Source organism: Schistocerca cancellata, chromosome 4 (genome assembly GCF_023864275.1).
Source record: "Schistocerca cancellata isolate TAMUIC-IGC-003103 chromosome 4, iqSchCanc2.1, whole genome shotgun sequence".
NCBI classification, from domain to species: domain Eukaryota; kingdom Metazoa; phylum Arthropoda; class Insecta; order Orthoptera; family Acrididae; genus Schistocerca; species Schistocerca cancellata.
The window spans coordinates 414,844,404-414,868,093 of NC_064629.1; positions in this window are offsets into that span (position 1 = coordinate 414,844,404).

Genomic DNA, 23,690 nt, shown 5'->3' on the forward strand with positions numbered 1-23,690 from the left:
CCTTACTTATAAAGCACAGAACGTTCATTCAACCACTTTAAAATCTCATAAAAGTCCTTCTTCGGGATTTTGTTCAACTCGCGCGCCACGTTCGCACTTTCTTCGTTTTAATCAATCATCAGAAACTCCTTCTGCTCTTTGTCGTCTAGTGGTACGATTGTATTGATAACACCAAGTCTCATCGTCCGTGATGGTTCTTTTTTCCGTAAAAGAAATGTCTGGATTTCTAATTTCAGTTGTCTCAGTAGGCGTCCACATGTCGCTTTTGTTCCGGAGCCAAAGTGTATGGGACATCTTAGCACACATTTCTCTCTTCTTCAAAAAATTCTGGAGAATGTCTAGAACATTTGATTTAGAGATTTCGCTCCAATGCAATTTGTGACGCAACAAAGTTGACGGACTAATTCCGCACGTCCACTACGTAACACCGCCTGCTCACAATTGACTGGTCGAGTGTACTTCTGTTGTTTGCAGTTGTTAGTTCAAGCTGCCACCGTAATTACTCCACTAACGTCGCTTGTACGCCAGAAATAAAGTGGCTCTCGGAACTTTTTGGACGGGCAGTTTATTTTCAGATTCAGCTCCCAGATGAGCCTATTACATTGGATGTTCCATATTTCAGGACAACATCAAAATAAACCATTTAAAAACAAGTGGAGAAAATTTGACGTTTGTGTTGCATGACTTAAAAACTCTTGTGTGATCCGGAACATTGACAAGCCGATCAGAAAATTGATTCTAGCTTATTTCATATACACTTTACTCATAAATTCTTCAGTCTTGCAATTCCATTAGATGCAGGAAAAACAGAACTTAGGTACTGCACGAATCAAACTTTTAAGCACAACTAAATCGTAAGATAACTTGTCGCAAGCAACTGAGACACCTTTTCCTCAAAGTTGCTAAGACACGTCACCACTAATGACAAAAGTTAAAAAAGAAACGAAGAAAGTACTCCTTATACACAAATTGATATTAAAATCTGCAAAGGCACCTACTTCTCAACCTAACCCGAAATACATTCTTACAGTCCTGAGATCCACCAGCATTTCTTTCGTCATTCAGTGTCGTAGGGACACGTGCTGCAAATGTGACAATGCGTTTGTCTCATCAAGATATTAAATTTCTGTTTTTCAGAAAGATTACCTGCAGTTCCGAGTAGCACATGTGGTTTGTTGTCAGAACGGTCATATGTAAAGGACACACACTAAGTATTTAAGCAATAATAATTCGACACACGAAAGATATAAAGCACAAGAAATATTCGTGAAGCAACAGATTCTCTGCTACCATTTGTTGGAATGAAACCCCAAGCGAAAATATTAGAAGTCGTAGCTTACGTGAAGAAAGGAATTGTTCTGGGTATACGGACGTCTTACAATGAAGTATTGGAATTTGAGCATATGTGATAGTGTAGTCTCCGCTCTTATTGCTCACTGTTCACATAGCATACACACTAAAAGCATCACCTTTACGCCAGCTGAAGGCTGTCATTTCCATGAACCTGCACAGTGGACCGGACTATACGAAGCTGTGTTTCGCTCTTACACATTATCTTCACTAAATCTTATACGGGATAAAGCACTACTAGGCATCAGGTTACGCTATGGAAAGTGTTAACTACTGTGTACTGCTCCTCGGTGATGGTGTGTCTACTAAATTATATTTACTGCGCTAGCCAACAACACCCGCTAAAGCGACTACTATTTATCAGTGTGTCAAACCTGGGTGGGATGGCACTGATACACAGAGATGACAAGTGTATTAAAATGCATAGCGACACCATAGAGTTCCGCAACGCCGCGTACTATATCAGCAATCTGCAAGTAGTTGTGAGGACGGAAAGTCTAACCAAAGGCTTACCACTCGCACAATAGCTACCGCCGAAGATGCAACTGACCACCACTAGTACAAACGGGTTCTGGTTTTATCGGCTAGTGTTATCTCCCGATTGAAAATTTTAGTTAACGCATCTGACTATCACAAGATTTTACAGGTTCGACCAGCAAGCTAACACCAAATGTAATCTACTGGTCGATGGAATCAAGCAGAAACTACAAGTCTGATTAGGATGCGCTACTTAAGTCAATTAAACCCAACTCACTGCGATGTGTCACACTTCACAGCAACGTGATCGGAAACCTCGCTTACGTAACCCAACACTCCAACGCTGATGCCTTGGATTTGCCTTATCCTTTTCCCAGCTTGCAAACTATTCAACGTGGAGTTTAAGCGTTCCTTTTAATAGAACCCCACTGAAGCAATCAATCTAGACTGAACTTTCTTAGCTACCAGTTTCAGATAGTTTAATTTTCGCAAGAGCACACCAGCGATATAATTTTACGTGTTGACTGAGCGTTGCTAGTCAGAGACTATTAATCCTATACAGTCACTGCACTGCAGCTTTATCCTTGCTTATTTCTTTTTACGAACACACACATGGATAATGCTATTTGCACTCCATCAATGATAATGGTTTATGCTACAATCTTCATAGTTTATTAATTCCCCGTAACTTAATTTTTCCACGTTTTATCACTTAAACAGTCAAACAAAAACCTCTTTCATATACTTTAAGCTGAACTTTACGTAATTATCGCAACAAATTCTCAGTGTGACTTATCTTTCACTTTAATATTCTTTGTCCTGCTTGTACTTTACCGTTTTCATTCACTGCGTAATATTTAACCTTTTTACTTTTTGGCCTTCAAAGATTATGTTATCGTATTTTCAAGTTACGTTATATGGGGAGAAATGATAACACGAGACACCAATTTCTCCTTTATCATGCACAGGGCCTTGAGCATCATTTTATTTAGCCATTTTCTAAATTTTCAATGTCTCCACAAAGTTTCGTCAGGCGTGACTGCTGGTGGTAGACTACTTCCCCACTAAGCGGAAGCTAGTAAAAAAAAGAAACAAAAAACCTAAGCGCCACCGCCACTTTAAAATATCATTAATATTCACTCATATCAAAGCAAGTCTCTCCCTCTTCAGGCGTTGACATACGCGGACCCTCTACACCAAATTTAAAACACTCAGCACTCACAATTTCAAAGAGACATTTATCGTGCTCTACTCAGTTAATAGGTCTCGGATCTGTCAGTTTCGTCGGATGGAAAAGTACTATTACACCAATTCGTGCGTGTCACAAAGTTCTGACACAGATTGGTTCTCCCGTTTACATTAATCAAACTAGGACGCCCATTCTCACAATAATTACATGACAATCACAGGCCGCACTTCAATTTGAGAGTTCTTTCAGCCGGGGATTCTATTACCTTAGGACTTCCCCACAATTACAACCAATACAGTCGCAAACTCACGCCAAAGCTGTAGCAAATCCTTATTACAGAAGCGGCAACGGCACATGTACCTTTGTGCTTACCCTTATTAAACCAATCACTCACAAAATCTTCGCGTGAAGGCGATACCAAATACACACAATCAAGACTGAAAAGAGCCTCCCCTTAGCACGAGATACGGAACGCGTGATGGCGAGTAACTCCAAGGTTAGCTCGACCAAACTTCACACTTTCACTAATCACATGAAAACGCGAGAAAAACCCATATCTTAGCGTGTCTCACAACGAGTTACTCTTTTAAAGCAAACTCCAAATATCATCGCCCATCCCACTACCGATTCCGAACAATACACCTCGCGCAATAATTACATATAACTTCCCATATAGGCCATAACCCTATCACGGGTTCAACTAATAACTTTAGAAGCAGAAATCCGACATTAAATCACTCGAGCGCCAACTCCAAATAGGCTTACACTTCCCGAGTGTCACGAACTGACTGACGTTACCCCGTGACCTCAATAGTGACTAACTCCCCGATGTCTCAAATGTAACTCTCTACACGAGATCTCAACGGTAACTCCTCTTGAAACAAGGGACAAAACCAAGAACTAGAATTTTTGAACGAACAAACATGTCACGTTAATTGTCTCTTTTTCACAACTTTCATTATTAGATTCTTTCGTTCCTCTTCAATAGCGGCCAGCTGCGCATCAGTTGGTATCTTTGCCACGCGCCTACGCTGCTGCTATCGTCGCGGTTTTGTGACATCTCTGGCCGCGACATGCTCCGCCGCATATGCTCTTTCTACAACATCATTTTGACATTTTCAGAAGCAAATACAAATAAAATTAACAACCCTTTATATATAGATATATATACATATAGAAACTGACACTTTGATAATAAGTTGAGGCGACTTACGTACGTAATGCTACATACGTATACCACTCACACTACTTTTCAATTTTGGGGCATTACAACTGACAATTCATTTACACAATGTTGTAAATTGTTATCACTTATACACTTGAGTATGACAGCAATAGTAGCATACATAAATGCACTGACGGAGAAAATCGCAACACCAAGGAGTTCTGCGACAAAAACGGATGTTGGTAGGTGTGTTTCTACCGGCTGTGGCAAATAAAAGTAGCCTGGAGGAGTGGAGTGGATAGTATTGAATGTGAAAGTACGCATGTAACCACTCCCCGTGACGAGCACACCACGAGGACGCCCGCCAAGTGATCCAGACCGGATCCTTGGATCACATTTACACTATCTTCACGCCTTACAATGGTTGTTAGCAGACGTCAGTCTGGTTGTGGCCCTAGCTGGCCACCCAGGTCACTTGCTCTGTCAGTGTGGGCATACTTTGTTTGGGGATCCCTCAATTCTAAGGTATATCGCAACAACCCTCAAAGACTTCAAGGACAGCAGCAGAACATTTCGGATGAGATTGCGGCATTTCGAGCAGTTACCCTCGATCCAACTTCAGCAACGTGCTGACCAGGGCCCAAAATTGACTAGAAATAAATATTGGTCACTTTCAACATCTGCTATAGTCAGGTCGGTACTGTATTTTCTTTCCTCTGCTGTGTTTCTTTGTACCCTGTAATTCTGTTCTCCGGGTCACTTTTATTTCCGCCACCCTGTACATCTCAAAGATGAGGTCTATTCAAATTTCGCGCCAGTCGCATAAGAATGGCGGTAGTAGCGTCTCTATGAGGATGCAAACCATGGTTGCTTTAAATGCGTGCAGTACCGGTCATGAACTTTAGTTACCTTTGAGATTGGACTTGGTGAGCTGATATTAGTCAAGAATGCCTTTAATGTGGCAATATCGCCATTGTCAATACCTCACTGAGTTTGAACGACGTCGTGCTGTAGGGCTACGAGAAGCTGGATGTTCATTCTGCGGTATGCAGAAAGAAGTGAAAAGAATGTAGCCACTGTACGTGACTGTTGGCCACGGTGATCACGAGAATGTACGGTCGCAAGAAGACTGTGCTCTGGGCGGCCACGTTACGCTACCGAGAGGGCAGGCCGTCGTGTTCGGCGTATAGCTCTGGCACAAAGTAAGGCATCTAAGCACCAATCTGAGTAGCAGTTGGCATCACAGTGACACAATGAACTGCTACAAATCGGTTACTTCAAAGAAAGCCTCTCGAAGTCTTCGATAAACAAACTGGCAATAACAGGTGACAACGGGCTTCACATCACAGCTTCATCTACCTACTTATAGTACTCGTCATCGAATAAAAAGTAAGTAAAAGTCAACATATGTAGAAACAGGTTCGTTGATTCAACACCCAACTTAACCTCAATCAACCTAAACGAATCAGACAGAGGAATGCGAGTGAAGAGAGAGACAACATCAAAACTTACTAGAATATCCGAGTCATACAATCGCATTCCCTGCAATCGACGTAAAAAATCCGCCGAGTTCTTAATGTGATGAATGTAATGCTTACACTGACCTGTAATAGAGCTCAACAAAGTAGCAAGGTGTTCTGCTACACGATAGGAAAGCTCCGAGCCAGACGTCCTGTAGCGCGTATTCCACTGACCCCAAGCCACCACCCTTTTCGACTTCAGTGGTGTCAAGCGACAGCTCAATTTATGGCAGAATAGAGGCCGGTCGTGTTTTCTGATGAAAAATAGTTCTGCCTTGGTGTCAATTATGGCCATGTGTCGTTAGGAGACCAGTTGAGGACCTGGACCCGAACTGTCTACGTGCTGGACACACTGGACCTACTCCTGGACCTATGGTCTGAGGTGCGATTTCGTATGACAGCAGGAGCACTCTCATGGTTATCCCACGCACTCTGACTGAAAAATTGTATGTCAGTCTGGTGATTCGACCTGTTGTGCTGCCATCTATGAACAGCATTCTGGAGAGTGTTATCCAACAGGCTAAGGGTCGCACACAAACAGCTGTTGTAACCCAACATAGTCCACAAAGTGTCGACAAGTACCTTGGTCTGATTGATCTCCAGATCTGTCTCCAATCAATCACGTATGGGACATGAACGGCAACTGCAGCGTCGTCTACAAACAGCCTTAAGCGTCCTTTTACTGACCGAAAAAGTGCAACAGGCATGGAACCCCATCACATAAACTGACAACCGGCACCTGTAGAACACAATGCATGCTTGTTTGTATGCTTGGATTCAATATTCTGGCAGTTACACCGGTTATTAGTGCACCAGCGTTTCACACTGGCTTATCTCGTGCTTACATTAAACTGTGATCTTGTTATGTTAACCACTTAAACATGTTACCTAGGCAAATGAATTCCCGAAATATACTGCACTACTGGCACCAATTCAGGAACGTCATCCAGCTTGGGGTCCGCGTAACACAGTGTATAACCTTATCTATTACCATATCGCCAAGGTCAAGCGGTCTTTAGACCGAATCTTCGCATAGTTTTCTTAACAGTGTGACATGGTCTTTTCCCTTATTAAATGTGGTTTCTGTGATTCCGTTGTGTGCGTAATCGTCTTTTTTTTTAAGTTAAATTCCAATCGTCTCAACATATATCTGGGTTCGACTCCAACCTCGACCTGAAGTTTAAGCATTTTGCATACAGTCAACATAGTTCATCTTACAACTGCTTATAGCGTAATTTCAACAACAATTGGAAGGGAGGAGTCAGTGTTTCGGAATGTGCTCGAAATGATCAATTGAATAGAAAAAGATTCGTACAGTCATACGCTGCATTTTCAATGATAACAGAGAGAACTTCTAGAAGTTCATCATCGACTAATATGATTTTCTTTTTTCTTTTTCTGATTCAACTTTTACAACAGTTTACATTACGCTTTCAAAAGTTCACAATTACTGTGATGTGTGCCGGCCGGTGTGGCCGAGCAGTTCTAGGCGCTGCAGCATGGAACCGCGCGACCGCTACGGTCGCAGGTTCGAATCCTGCCTCGGATATGGATATGTGTGATGTCCTTAGGTTAGTAAGCTTTAAGTAGTTCTAAGTTCTAGGGGACTGATGACCTCAGATGTTAAGTCCCGTAGTGCTTAGAGCCATTTGAACCATTTTACTGTGATGTGTTTTGTACTCTATTGCGGACTAAGTGTTACCATAATCACTTCACTATTCATTTGAAATAATTCAGAATAATGTTTAGACAGTCGACAATAAGGGTACAGTAGTTATAAATCGTTTTTAAAAAGAGAACACATTTTTTTGTAAAGCTGAGGTACCATCTGCGATGCACTGTTGTACTGTTACAGACTGTTGCGTAGCTAGCATTACTCTATGGAGAGATATTAGGAGAAGCCGAATACGTGGGCAAGACCGGAAACCCGCACTAGTAGCGAAAAACGGAATGTACGGTAAATGTGTAAAATCTTGAAAACTACACTGAAATGAATACATGTCTATAAGAACTTTTCTCTTCAAATTATCATTCCTGTCACCACTCTCATTGGATACTCTTTATAAAACGTTACGTGCGCCATTGTGAGCAGACGATTGCAATTTTAATCCTTCCGTGCGATTATTCTTTGTCAGCTTTATTGAATTACTTACATACGTCAAAATGACTTCCAAATCGTACGTTATGTTTTCGTAACGTAGTTAGAGAAGCGCGGGCAGCTGGAACATATGCTTTTCTAAACACAAGCCATGATGCGAACAACTCACTGTCCGCGCTGATATTTGCGAAGTTGTGCCATTACCCCAGTTTCGAGGGGAACTTCATAAATGTCGTGGAATTAGTCACCGCCACTGGCTGCCTGCGTACAGCAATAATTGAGCTGTTTTTGATCCTTTTTGTGAAGCAAACCAGATACGTAGGAAACTTTGTGTTTCATGGCATTTCTGCTTTTGTAAAACCTATGAAAGTCCTTAAGGAAGTTGCGAAGTGTGCTTTAGAACAGTTTCTGTGGGAGAGAACAGCAGAAATTTTTATCGTCTAGCACGCTGTACTCACAGTGTCGTTTTAATTTGCAGATATGCGGAATGGTCGATAAGTGTGGAAACATCGTTCTAAAACAAGAGTAGATGAACAAACAGAAATTTAAAGTCAAGTAGGAGGAGAGGGGGGATAGGAAAGCCTGTTACGCTATGTAACTAACATGGCCATCATTTTGTAAGCAACCATCTTGGCTGCTACTCGTACTTTCCAAATGCAGTGGGGGTCATTTGATGTATTGGACAGACAGAGAATTACACGAGGAAAACAATGTTTTTTTATCAGAAACGCTTTTCTCCAATTTGCCAATCTGCATTCCATATCTTCTCTACTTAAGCCAACTGTACTTATTTTGCTGCCAAATAGTAAATCACATTTACTAGGAGTAAGAAGGAAAGTAATACAAAAGGAGCATGAAAAATTATGTGAGGAGGGAGACAAACCCACAAAAGTTGAAATGCTCAGATTTTTATTCATCACAAGAAAGGTTTTTGACAAGAAATGAAAAACTATAAAACATCACTGTCCACTCCGTAATGTAAAAGATACTTACTAACATTGCCTAGAGTAAGTCCTAGAACATTAACCTCGTCGTCTCTTACATCTAACCAAGCATTCTTCATAATTAATCGTAACATTCATTATTACTTACGTGTTATAAACTGTAGTTTATCTATTTATTTGATTCGTTTTACCTTTTTAAGTCACTTTTAACTTGGGCAAAACTTCTCGTTGCTTCCCAATATGCTATTCTGTCGCTCCACTTGGTTCTCCTCTTCCGTAGCCTTAATCTGGAGGCTTGTATCAGATCACACATTATCTTCCTCTATTTTTCTGTAAATTGCTCTCTCCTGCATTGAAATACGTGGTTTTTCCCCTTTCCTTAATATCATGAAATCAGCCCGACGCTGTCACACAGCTCCTGTCGTGGCCTACATAATAACATTACAGATTTTTTCTGTTTGTCCTTCTCTACCCCGATACAGATACTCTAGCCCAAGATTAGTGTCTCCATTGTATAAAACACTGACTTTCTTATTTTCAACATACGTGACGCAGTTGGCAATTCATAGAAAGGTTCTTCTTCCCAAATGTTGCCTTTTCAAGGTACCATATTTTCGGCAGTATTTTGGACCTGTGTGTAATGTGCTTGTTCATCTATAGCTAACATGCTACTTCGTAGCTAGGATACCAAGAGCTGTGTACTCGCCATTATCTACTACATTACTTACACTGAGTTTAAAATCTACAACATAGAAACTGTAGTAACAAAAATAACTAAAGCAGAAATATATATAGCATAAAAACGCAGTTTTATATTAGTTTGCGAAGAGTAGAACATCCGAAATTATAATTTTACAAGCAACAAGTTTCAGAATGTGGACTGGAGCGGTACTGAAGGTGAGAAGAAAGATTTGAGAGGGAAGGAATGAGGAACATACGCAAGTGGTAGGAAGTTAGAAAGAAGAGAGAAGGGATTTACTGTGTAACCAAGCAAATTAAGAAAAATAAGCGAACAGGCAGAATAAGTTGATACTTTCTTCACTATTTGGCAGACAGAAATGATCACAAAAATTCATTTTCGAGAGAAAACTTAAGGTGATGACTAAATAAAGTGCTTCGATTTTTAATTACATGCATCACGGTATTGAACTGTACGTAGGCTTGGTCTGGAGATGGCTTCATAAGTGAAGAAAGAATTTGAGAATGCTTTCCTTTTGTTCATGGATGCAGCTAGGTTACTATGTAAGTTTGATCCGGTATGGCGGTTATGACAAGATGGTACACACTTGTATGACATGCGTTTCTCCTGGCGTATACAACGTTCAAATAACATACCGCGAAGTAGCCGGGTGACGTCGTCGACAGCTGCCGATATTTCGCACCCTGCAACATTCAAGACATAACTGGAGTAAGTAAGCGCTGTGCAAGGGAATTTAAAACAGCGGTTTGCATCCGGAATGATAATACACACACACACACACACACACACACACACACACAAACATGCATACATTCATACATTGCCATCGCACAAACCAAACAAACGCTGCGCGATCAAAAGTATCCGAACACCTCCAAAAACATACGTTTTTCATATTAGGTGCATTGTGCTGTCACCTACTACCAGGTACTACATATCAGCGACTTCAGTAGTCATTAGTCATCGTGAAACAGCAGAATGGGGCGCTCCGCGGATTTCACAGACTTCGAACGTGATTAGGTGGTTGGGTGTCACGTGTGTCATACGTTTGTATGCGAGATTTCCACAGTCCTAAACATCCCTAGGTCCACTGTTTCGGATGTGATAGTGAAGTGGAAACGTGAAGGGACACGTAAAGCACAAAAGTGTACAGGCCAACCTCGTCTGTTGACTGACAGAGACCGCCGACAGTTGAAGAGGGTCTTAATGTGTAATAGGCAGACATCTATCCAGACCAACACACAGGAATTCCAAACTGCATCAGGATCCACTGCAAGTACTATGAAAGTTAGGCAGGAGGTGAGAAAACCAGGATTTCATGGTCGAGCAGCTGCTCATAAGCCACACATCAGTCCGGTAAATGCCAAACGATTCCTAGCTTGGTGTAAGGAGCGTAAACATTGGACGATTGAACGGTGGAAAAACGTTTTGTGGAGTGATGAATCACGGTACACAATGTGGTGATCCCATGGCAGGGTGTGGGAATGGCGAATGACCGGTGAACGTCATCTCCTAGCGTGTGTAATGCCAACGGCAAAATTCTGAGGAGGGGATATTATGGTGTGGTCGTGTTTTACATGGAGATGGCTTGCACCCCTTGTTGTTTTGCGTGGCACTACCACAGCACAGGCCTACATTGACGTTTTTAGGACCTTCTTGCTTCCCACTGTTTAAGAGAAATTCGGGGATGGCGATTGCATCTTTCAACACGATCGAGCAACTGTTCATAATGCACGGCCTGTGGCGGAGTGCTTACACGAGAATAACATCCCTGAAATGGACTGGCCAGCCCAGATTCCTCACCTGAATCCCATAGAACACCTTTGGGATGTTTTGGAACGCCTACTTCGTGTTAGGCCTCACCGACCGACATCGATACCTCTCCTCAGTGCAGCACCCCGTGAAGGACGGGCTGCCATTCCCAAAGAAACCTTCCAGCACCTGCCTCAACGTATGCCTGCGAGAGTGCAAGCTGTCATCAAGGCTAAGGGTGGGCCAACACCATATTGAATTTCACCATTACCGATGGACGGCGCCACGAACTTGTCAGTCAGTTTCAGCCAAGTGTCCGGATAGTTTTGATCACATAGTGTAACCTACGTAAGAAGTTATTGATAGCGAAATTAATAATCAACAGTTGTGGTAGTGTTAACTTTATCCCTCAGCTTTTGGAAAAAGAGAGAGCTGATTTCCATGCATGATTTAAACCAACACCACCATCTCTATTTTTACAGTTATTTGTTAATTTAATTTAAACCTCTTCTTTCATAACTTTATCACAATAGCATGAAGTGCATGCCAGGATGTGCTTGTTGTTATATTCCATAGGAGGAACGATCCCAAGACAATGTTCTACAATGGCAGATTTTCTCGGCTGCATTAAGCGTTTGTCACGCTTCTTCTCGGTACATTGGTCCTCCTCAGCCCTGACAGTGTGGCCAGTGTATGACATGCCACAACATCAAAGAATACGGTTAACACCCGCCTTACGCCAATCACGATCATCCTTTACGGAACTTAAGAGGATCCTGACCTTAGATGGTGGTCAAAAACACATTTCACATCGTATTTCCGCAAAATGTGACCAATCCTGTTCAAAATGCTCCTTGCGTAAGGCAAAAAAGGTCGTAGACTTTTATGCAACCTGGAAGTTATCATCACTCACCCGGCGGATAGTTGGTCGACAGTGCAATGCACGTCTGATCCGTCTGATGAAATGTAACCTTTAGATGAAATAACTTAGCTGACCAACTCTGAGGGTCCGAGATGACTTAGGCCCTGTGAACCAAGGTACGAAGTACCTCTCCATGCTGAGCTGGATGGTGACAACTATCTGCCTGTGGATGCAAGTCAGCTTCCTATTAACGGCCTGTCCTAATGTAAATCAACCTTCCTCCTGACCAACACATCAAGGAATGGAAGACAGCCATCCTTTACCATCTCCACCATGAAACAAAAATACTCGGGTTGATTGAACTCAAGTGTTCCAAAACATCGTTCAAATTCTCACTGCCAATTGGTCAAACAACAGAAGTATTGTCTCCATATCTGAAAAAAACACTCAGATTTCGAAGCCGCCGACTCCAAGGCACGTTCCTCGAAGTCTTCCATAAACAAACTGACAATAATAGGTGACAATGGGCTTCCATCGCAAATTCATCTCTCTGCTCGTAGTACTGGTCATCGAATAAAAAACAGGTGGAAATCAACACATGTCGAAATAGGTTCACTAACTCAAGACCCAACATAACCTCGATCAGCAGTAACCAATCAGACATAGGAACGCGAGTGAAGAGAGAAACAACATGAAAACTTACTAGAATATCAGTGTCATTCAAACGCGTTCCTCCTAATTAACATAAAAGTCCACCCAGTTCTTAATGTGATGCTCACACTGACCTATCTTATGGCTAAACAGAGTAGGAAGGTGTTCTGCAACACGATATGTCAGAGCACCACTGTTACAATCGGACAAAGAGGAAACCCTTCCTAAGGACTTCAGGAAGACCATATAACTTAAGAGGCACAGCAAAAAAGGAATTAAGGCTCTTGATAGTCTCTTGTGACCGGAAACATTTCTTCGGAAGACTGTTGGTCTTTCTCTCGACATTTCTTGTGGGGTCAGCACAGACCCTGAGATACGCCGAATCAGACAGTAAACACTGCATCTTTTGAATGTAATCCTCCTTCTTCAAGACAACGCTAGCATTGGCCTTGCCCGCATGTAAAATATAAATACCAGTTTAATTCTAAGTGGACATAAAGCAGCCCACTTCGCTGCTGAGATATTAAACTTGCGGGGACGTGGTCCAGTCAACACACGAAATGACCTTTTTAAATTTTCTAACCTACTTACCCGATTAAGGGATCTGACATTCCACGATCCGATCCGTAGAACGCCAGTTTTCTTTCTCCTGATAACAACGTCCTCTTGAGTAGTCCCCGTCCGGAGATCCAAATGGGGGACTATTTTACCTCCGGAATATTTTACCCAAGAGGACGCCATCATCATTTCATCATACATTAAGGCTTCATGCCCTCGGTAAAAATTACGGCTGTAGTTTCCCCCTGCTTTCAGCCGTTCGCAGTACCAGAACAGCAGGGCCATTTTGGTTAGTGTTACAAGGTCAGATCAGTCAATCATCCAGACTGTTGCCCCTGCAACTACTGAAAAGGCTGCTGCCCCTCTTCAGGAACCACAACTTTGTCTGGCCTCTCAACAGATACCCCTCCGTTTTGGTTGCGCCTACGGTACGGCTATCTGTATCGTTGAGGCACGCAAGCCTCCCCACCAATGGCAAGGTCCATGGTTCATGGGGGGACGAATATACTACTGAAAGTAAAATTATTCTAGTCTTTTAAGCAGTCTGTAGGCCGTAGTACAGTAGGCTAATAACATGGGACCAAACGGTTTTCACCATAACAGGGATCACCGCGTCTTTCCTTGATAAAAGGAATAGAGTCCACAAGTTCCTTCATATATACTCTTTTGAAAAGGTGACTCCTGATGGGAGTCACTGATGATTATATTCCGTAAAGATACCAAATTTCGGGAATTTTGACTACTACGTTTCACCTCTAGCCACTAATAGTCTCAGATATTTCCTATCGAACTAAGATGGGCTATTTTAGCGGTCCATTTGATGTGCGATAGGTTACCAGAGCATTCGTCAAACCAGGAACGTATTCGTGGGGCTCTGCGAAAACAGGTGTTGTTGTCTGGAAGGAAATATATGTCCACAGTATACTCATCATGAAAATGTGGATGGAAGGACAGCATTTGGTCCCCCAAAACGTTGAAATTAACTTTCTGGTTCATGTTCATGGAAATCTGAATGAGTATGTCTCAGACATAGTAGGATAACACCCACAGAACATCGCAGAAACCACATCTAGCCTGGCCTATACCATTTACACACCGCGAGCTGAATGCCTTATTTGGTCATCGGAGTACTCGATGGATACTGGTTGAAATGAACATGCTCACCTCCAGTAGCAGCTACTGTCCGGATACGTGTATACTTGCAGCGTCCAACACGCAGAGCACTGAGATTTCAGCGATTAATCTAACTGGCTGTGGTGTCAGTAAGCATCCTCATCTGCGGGGACGATAATGCAGTAATTTCGTCTTCAAACGTTGCTAAGATCGATGCCTTCCTTCTGTTTCCTTCGAAGGTTCCCAGCTCACTTCTCAGAAAATATTCATAATTTATCAGCTGTCCTGCACGTGCCCAGTCTTCACTTTCAGTTCTCACGTTAACAGATTTTATACAACTAAAAGATATTAATGATCACGAACTGCGAATAGTTTCAGTTACATTGAATTATTTAACACTGGATGCATGTACAGAGTGAACATAAATTACATCAACAAAAATTCGGAGGTTTTTCTAGGATTTTTCTGAGTATTTTTATATAAAAGACCCATGGTATCCGGTGGCTCGTTGCAGATAAATTTCATTGCGTTTGATTTCGTGCAGGTCAATAGCTTTGTATCACTAATGAACTGAAAATATCTGCACACCACTGCAAATGTAGTAGTATGCATGGTGTGACTTGTATGGAAACAAACTAGTTCCACACACTCATGGTACTCGCTGCTGACAACAGTAATTTCCATTTAGCTGTTCGCCCTCAGGCTTGCGCTCGGCTCTGCTAGGAACACGGCACAACGACGCTACGCTGAGCTATTCCCGCAGCGGAGGCAACAACACCGGAGTACTGCAGCAGCTGTTTGAGGGATGCCGCATTCTTCTGTCCATTGTGTCTGCCGTTTTGGTGATTACATATTACAGGCTTTTAGACTCTTGCGAAGATATTTTAGCGGAATCAAAGTTAACTGGATAAAAAATCCGAATAGATACTAATCATATTAGTACACAGTAATGGAGCACCGGAGACCATGGACCCCTTATACCAAAATACTCAGATAATATCCCCCAACCATTTCCGAAATTTTGGCAGTGGATTTCCGCTTGTTTTGTATATAGCTTCAATTCAGATTTCATTTTTACAACAGATGAATCTTAATCATCTTGTTTAATTCTTGATAAGCTGAAGCATTTCCTGACAGCCCGTTCCAGTGATCTTTGGCAACATGACGGCATTAACTGACAACTCTCTGCCACACATCTGCTGAACTGACGACAAAAATGTTTGTTTACGTAAATTTATCGTTATTACAGAGATTAGTGATAAAGTATCGGTGCCAGACTGATGGCCGAAGCCGTACATTCCTTTACCGTCATGCAGAACAAGAAGGCTGTGGTCTTCTACTTGTTAACGAGCTTTCTACAACTCTGTTCACTGATTCATTACCGTAGCAGTATGCCCCTAGGAGTCTATATGGCACCATATGCCAATATTGCCCCTGAGATCAGTTATTCTGCCCGGTTAAAATTCATATGTTGATATTGCGATCTTTACTACCCTGATGAAGCACGAATGGACTAGGTGCCAGTCAGTTTTTTGCGGTTACATAAGAGAGCGATTCGATATAAACCGTGGACACCTACACTGATAAGCCAGAACATTATGGCCACTGCATATAGCGATTTTCAGTGCCACCTGGTGGCGTTTTGGGAACGTGATGTGGAAAGAAAACTATACATTAATGCGGCCACCTTTCAAAAGCATGAATAACTACCTCGAAGTGCAGGAAGAGTGTCATCCAGGTTCTGGAAGGTACCGACAGGGATATGGAGCAATGCCGACTCCATTGCTGTGGCCAACTGTGCTAATATTTTTTTCCGTTGAGGATCCATAGAGCGAAAAGGCCGATCGAGGTGGTCCCACAGATTATCGACTAAGCCTAGCTCTGGGAAGTTTCACTGCCGAGGGAGTACAGTAAACTCATCATGGTGCTCTTCAAACCACGTACGTAGACTACGAACTGTGTATCATGTTGCACTGTCCTGCAGGCAAATGCCACCCTGCCAAGTAAAAACAAACTGCACATAGGGATGGACATGGTCCCCGACGAAAGATGCAAACTTGTGTTGATACACTGTGTTTCCAGAACAATGAGATTACCCAGAGAATGCTACGAAAACATTCCCCAGACAATAACGCTCCCTCGTCCATCTTGGACCCTTCCGACGGTTGACGGAGTGCGTACACGCCAATGGCCATATGTCTGGTGGAGCAAAAAACCTGATTCATCTGACAAGTCCACCTCTCATTACTTAGTGGACTTCCGGTTAGGGTATTGGCGTGAAAATTCCAGCCTTCGTTGCCAATGGACAGCATTCAGCATGGGCATACGAACCAGGCGCCTGCAGCGAAGGCCCATATGCAGCAACGTTCGCTGAACGGTCATTGAGGACACACTGTTGGTGGCCCCTTGGTTCATCTGCGCGGTCAGTTGCTGAACAGTTACACGTCTATTCGCCCGTACACACCTCTGCAGCCGTCGTTCACGCCTGTCATCTACGGAGCGTTGCGCACCTCAGTTGCATCGGTGCTGGTTGTGTATAGCTCCACCTTGCCATGCACGGTATACTTTAACCACGGCGGCATGCGGCACGCGCTTAGCTGTTTGGGAAATGCTTCCACCCTTGGTCCAAAATCCAGTTATAGTGCCGTTTTGGACGTCAGATAAATCGCTCCGTTACCGCATTACGACAGTGATTGCACTGTTTTTACGCGTGTCCTCGACACGCTTTATATACCGTCCACAGCTGGTGCTGCCACCTGCCGGTTGTGAGCGGTTCTTGCACGTTGACACGGAACATAGTCGGTGGTCACATTAATATGACTGGACCGTGTATACGAGCGGAGCAAAGACAAATGCGGTATCACTTCAGCGACGACGCGGGCAGCAAATGGGGAAATTCATTGACATAAGCGTCGTGCAGAAAGGACAAATTGTTACGGTCCGACGTCAAGGAAAGAGCCTAGTAAATCCGGTCGGCTATCCGTGTGCTGCTGTTGTTAGCATCTATGGAAATTGGAAAACGACGATCAGACGACTAAATGTTGGACGTACACGCCTCATGCACTGCGTGCTATGTAAAACAGGACTGAAGGTGATCTGTACAGAATACAGCGCTGGTGGAGGTACAAGTGTGACAGAGCACGCCGTTCGGCACGAATTGTACACTGGTTTGCAGCACTTAAGGACGAAAGTAACTTTCGCATGATGTGTTAGTGGTAAGTGACACAGCCCAATACAGTTTGATCCATGCATAGGAAGACCGAACTGAGGGAAATACGCAATAAACTAACATGCATCACACTTTTATTCAAAGACAATAATTACACTGAAGTTATCGTAATTAATGATATCCCCCTGTACATTACAAAGGTGGGAATATAGTTCCAATTAGTGTGTGTAGTCACTATGGAGGGCTATGCATGCTCTTCAACGTGCTGCCCATGCTAGCAACAAGATTGATGAGGAGTTCTTGTGGTAGCGCATTCTCTTCCTCAACCAGCGCGATTGAAAACTGCTGAATGGTGGTTGGTGTATACTGTATGTGGACGTGCAGCAGTACTTCTTCTCGATGAGACCCACACGTGCTCGATGGGGTTTAAGTTGGGGGTTCGGGATGGCCAGTCCATTGACCGAATATCTTCTCCTTGCAAAATATTTTCCAACTGCGCCGTTCGTTGCGGTCGCGCATTGTCATCCATAAAAAAGAAATAGGGGTCGAATGCAACCCCGGAAAGACCCGCATGGGAGAGGCAGTATGCTTTCACAATATCGTTTACCGACGAATGTACTGTGTTCAAAAATTTGGAGATCAGTATTCACCTACAACACACAATAGCAATGCCTCCCCACTCAATTGCAAATAGAACACGAAAGTGGTTATGTTCGACACAGCTGGACGTACTCTTGAATGGTGAGAGGTGTAATGCACCCAGGAACATCGTCGAACTTAATCGTTATTGTGGACGACCTGCATACCTTCATTCCTGACGTTTTCCTCGACGGTGATGGCATCTTCCATGCGGAGAAATGTACGTTTCACAAGATCAGAATCGCGTTGCAGTTGTTTGAGGACCAAATGTTGAACTTAAGCTGATGTATTAGTGTACGAAATAGTCTTAATCGGAACCCGATGGAAGACATGTGGGACGCTATCTAGCACCGTCACCACGTCGAGGAACCACTGGCCGGTAATTTGCAGATATTGCGTGGTCTATGCGTAGACATACATCGGGCAAACTACCAAGGACTTGCCGAGAGTATGCCTCCCAGACTGGCTTCTGTATTCCGTTCGGGAGCTTGTCTAGTGCTGGTTATAATGTTTTGCTCATTTCTGTATGTGCACTTTTAGTAACTTATGGACGTTTCGTTGTTGTATACATCTTCCGCGTTACGATTAACTCAGTTTTTTCTCTGGATGTTTACACTTTTAGCAAACGTTGTTATAGGTATTGGAAGAATCATTGTTCAGGCTCTAGCTGTCTTTCCTCATTTCTATATGGAATTTTGTAGTAACCACTCGGGACATAAAGCAATTCGCCTCATCATCGGAATCACACTCTATTGTTCTTAAGACCACATTGACTCTTTTTCTTAATTAAATATGGATACTCCCTGATACACGTAAAATAATTGCCACGCCAATGTGGATACGTTTATTACTTGCAAATTTTGGAACAGGTTAGCAGCTGATAGTGCCTCTGCCAAACAGCAATGATGGCCGCAGTGCAAGTAATGGCGCGACGCAGTATTTGTGGCGTGAACACACAAGCATGCGCAGGGCGTAGTTTGCACTTTCGGTGCTCCCTAAAGCTCCTGATAAAAGTAGAAAACGACGCTGCCGTTTCTGTGTAAACCGCTGTCAGAGTTATGACCTGCATCGCATCTGTGCCTGCTGACAACATGTAGGCATTTATATGACAAACGCTTCAGCCGAATGCGAAAAACTCCACATGGAAACATGTTTCCCTCTATTCGAAATAAAAACCGTGCTGCCCTACACCCCACTTTCACTCAGATCTCGCATAACATAGTCAATTTTAAGAGATTGTAACAATTCAATGTAGCAATTACAAAATTATAAGATCTTCGATGTCGTACGTTCGTGCGAATACTGCTCTGTCGCATAAATTTAAATTTGGGAATACTGTTCTACGTCAACTAATTCCGCGAAAGACGAAATATTTAATCAGAGGCTATACAGCCACAGTGTATCAGATCATAATACTTACTCGCAATGCATGTAATGGGGATATCTCGCTGTTAATGCTAATTCCCAGCTTGGTCGTTCCTCACATCTCAGGGAAACCATAATTTTAAAAAAATTCAACTTACGTTTAATTAAAGAGATCATGAGTACCCATTAACGTCGTATGGAAGTGATTTGTGGATGCGCGGAAGTTTGGCATTAATCACGACTGTTAGCCCTACATTACCCGATGAGATTTACCACTGCTACCTCTTCAAAGGGCTGGGCAATTTTTTATATGGAAACTGCCTCCAGAAATAAGCTCAGGAGAAGGATCGTCATTATTTTTCTTGGCTTTTTTTTGCAATTGGTACTTAGTTCCTAGTCTCAACTTATACTGCCAAAACTGTATGTACTCCACAGGGCAGAAAATTTATCGTTGTAATCGCTGTGATTTACGAACGTATAACGTGAAATTTATTAGAAAGAAGATAGTCAGCATAATGGACTGCTGCTACCTTACACCGCAGAGTGTCGTTTCATACTTTGTGGGAAGTGCTGGACAGTTTCATCGAACTAGCAGCAGTGTGGGAAACACATATTCCGTTACTGTGGATTACACATTTTGTAGTAAAGTTCACATAAGGACAGAACACTGTGCATTTTTATGAATCTTACTCACGTGCTTAAAATTCATTCCAGCCTGGCGCTTCTCGCTAAAGGCAAGGGTAATGGATGAAAAAGAAAATTACATCTGAGTTCCGTAATATCATTCCTTTTGTTTTATTTATTCTGACCATGTTAGGGCATCGAGACCCTCTTTTACACCTGATAGGAGCTATACATGTTTAAAACTACCACAAAATATTAACGAGCACCTTAATTTCTGTCCGTATTTGTGGTTCAATTATAATAACACAAATAAGAATAGCCATTAATAATAATAAAAATAACAATAATAGTATTACTAGCCTCAAACTACCACTAATAATAATAATAATAATAATAATAGCAGTTAGTTCCGCACTTTTGAAGTTGTAATAAGTATGAGCAGAAACTGGTGTGAAAATTACAGAGATAAAGAACGCAGTGCCGAAGACAGTAACTGTTAATCATTTTACACTATATGTCTCCATGACTGTTGCATGCTTTAAAAAACATACAGTATCTGAGTCAGCCTTCATACTAACACTTCGTTGTTCTCCTCAAACTCTTTTCGGCGAAAAGTGGTCATCATCAATCAGTTTGCTTTTATTCTATAATATAGAAAATGTAGAATTATTACATAGTGGAAGATGTAAATTTTTATATGGTGGTTTGAATAGCTTTTGCCAACTTTAAATGTAGTACGTTTTCCTTTTTATATTTGCTACATAGCAGAATTCAGATGTACGTATTTAAAAACGTAATGAAGAAACAGGGAATTCCATTACTATGCAGAACAGAGTACAAAACACAGAAAATACTAAGCACAAACAGTAGAACTCCAGAAATATTCAGCAGTGCTAGAATATTGTAACTAATCTGTGACACGTGTCACACCGACTATATTGGATACATATGCAACATTTTCAGAGAAAAATACACAGAGAGAGCTCTAAAGGGTGACTGCTGTCTCTGTACTTTCATGAATGAGGACCACCGCCCAATAAATACTGTAAACAATCTGCACATTCTGAAATATGCCAGTAGCCGAAACAAAAAATTACCATTAGAAAAGGTCTGTAACATATCACGTGAGTATTTACATTCTAACACTAGCATGAATATGCAGGCTACCGGGGTCAGTGTTAATCTGATTTCAGTCCTTCTGGGATGATTTAACAGATATAAGAGAAAACAGGTAATACGATAGTCTCTATGCTTACCTGAATGTACAAAAATATCTGTTTGTAGAAAGGCATGAAAAACGTGGTCGAAAAAAAGAATATCATAAATGTATCTCACGCAAACATTCATGGCCATTTCCATTCAGTGTGAGCTTTTATATGAAAGTTCATGATGAATACTATCACACAGTCAAGGTTTTTGAGTATTAGTGGTTCCACGAGCGCCTTTTTAAGCTCAAAGGAAAATTATCTTTTACAGTTCTGTAGTGCGTGGAGGAGGACTGATGCTAGTCGTTCCACGAGCACCTTTTTAAGCTCAAAGGAAAATTATTTTTTTACAATTCTGTAGTGCGTGGTGGAGAACAGATGCTAGTGGTTCCACGAACGCCTTTTTAAGCTCAAAGGAAAATAATTTTTTACAATTCTGTAGTGCGTGGAGGAGGACTGATGCTAGTAGTTCCACGAGCGCCTTTAAAGCTCAAAGGAAAATTATTTTTTACAATTCTGTAGGGCGTGGACCGGGACTGATGCCTTCTTAACAGACTGCAGCGGTGTGATTATTTCAGTCTAACGGATGGTTCAGAATTTCACCCAAGTTGTTTTTTGAGAGGCAAAATGTATTTCTGTGACGGTTAGGATTAGTGACTCGCTGAACTTGACTGAACCATGGACTGCTGATAAATTGCGTCATATTTTGTTGAGCAATGAATCTCGGTTCTGCCGGCCGGAGTGACCGAGCGGTTCTAGGCGCTACAGGCTGGAACCGCGCGATCGCTACGGTCGCAGGTTCGCATCCTGCCTCGGGCATGGATGTGTGTGATGTCCTTAGGTTAGTTTGGTTTAAGTAGTTCTAAGTTCTAGGGGACTGATGACCTCAGAAGTTAAGTCCCATGGTGTTCAAAGCCATTTGAACCATTGAACCAATCTCGGTTCTGCGCTAACCCGGATGAGCATCGACGGCAAGTACGGGTGCGACCTGGGGAGAGGTTCGATTCTTCCGATGCTTTGGAGAGACACAGCGATATTACCCCTGGCGTCATAGTTTCGTGAACCGCCGTGTATGTCTTCAGGACATGATTGAGGGAACTCTGGCAGCACAACAGTACGTCAAGGATATCCCTAATTCTCATGTGCTTTTACTCGTGCCACAATCTCGTAGTGCCATTTTTTCAACAGGTCAATGTTCGTCCACACATGGCACGTGTTTTTATGAGCTATATGCATGATATTTAGATACTTACGTGGCCAGCGAGATCCTCAGAACTGTCACCGATAGGCCGTGTCTGGGATCAGCTCGAACGTCACCTCATTCCTAGTGTTGGTATCCGGGACATCTAGGAGCAGCTACAACAGTTGTAGACCAGAGTCAGAGCATGCATCCAGACGAGAGGAAGTCAGCGTCATACCAAAATGTTCTTTGTGAATTTGACAACTTTTTTATTATAACTGATATAACATCACATAACCTCTCACCCTGTTAAGTTTAATTTCGTTTCCTCCTCCGATTTAGGGTGCTTCATCTTTGTGTCAGGCAGCGTATATTCTGTGCCAACTATGATAAGGCGAGAAAGTCAGTTTTCACATGATGGATGTCTGCGCAGAGGTTTGTTAGACTTGCAGTTGGGTATAAAGAATTTCGTCAGCGCATAGGTGAATCATGCAATGGGAGAGATTAGTTGACACATCATCAACGTATAAAGAGAAAAGAATTCCTCATGACTTTGTTCCTTCGATCATTACACACTGTTGGCTGTACTCATGGTACGAGAGGAAGCTCTGTACACCACTCGCCTAAAGAAAAACCTTGGCGTTGTGAATATAGAATGCCGACAGTGGTGATAGCTTTTCTCAAGTCCGAAAGGTCACATAATAATCATTTCTTGTTTTTCACAGCTACTATCAACTCTTCTATCATTGTTAACAGAACAGCCGTCGCGTTCCGATTTTTGCAGAAACCCAACTGGTATCGGTCTAAAGGAATGTTTGAGGTTAAGTAATTAGTTGGCTGACTGTAAACTATGTATTTTTAAGCCTTCACTGTACGATTTATGAAACTGCCGAAACGGGTTTTACCTTGATGTAACTATGTTATAATGCCTTTTATTTCTTATCGATTTCTTTAGATCCGAGCTATAATCACCCGAACAATAACTGGTTCACTAAAAGTAAACAGCCGAATAGATGTTTTCTTTGGTAGAGCTGTACATACATAATCAGCTGAAATCGTTAGCACTGGAATTTACTTCACAGATGTTTCGTACAGTACCTTCAGTTTCAACAGAAGGACGTGACGTAAT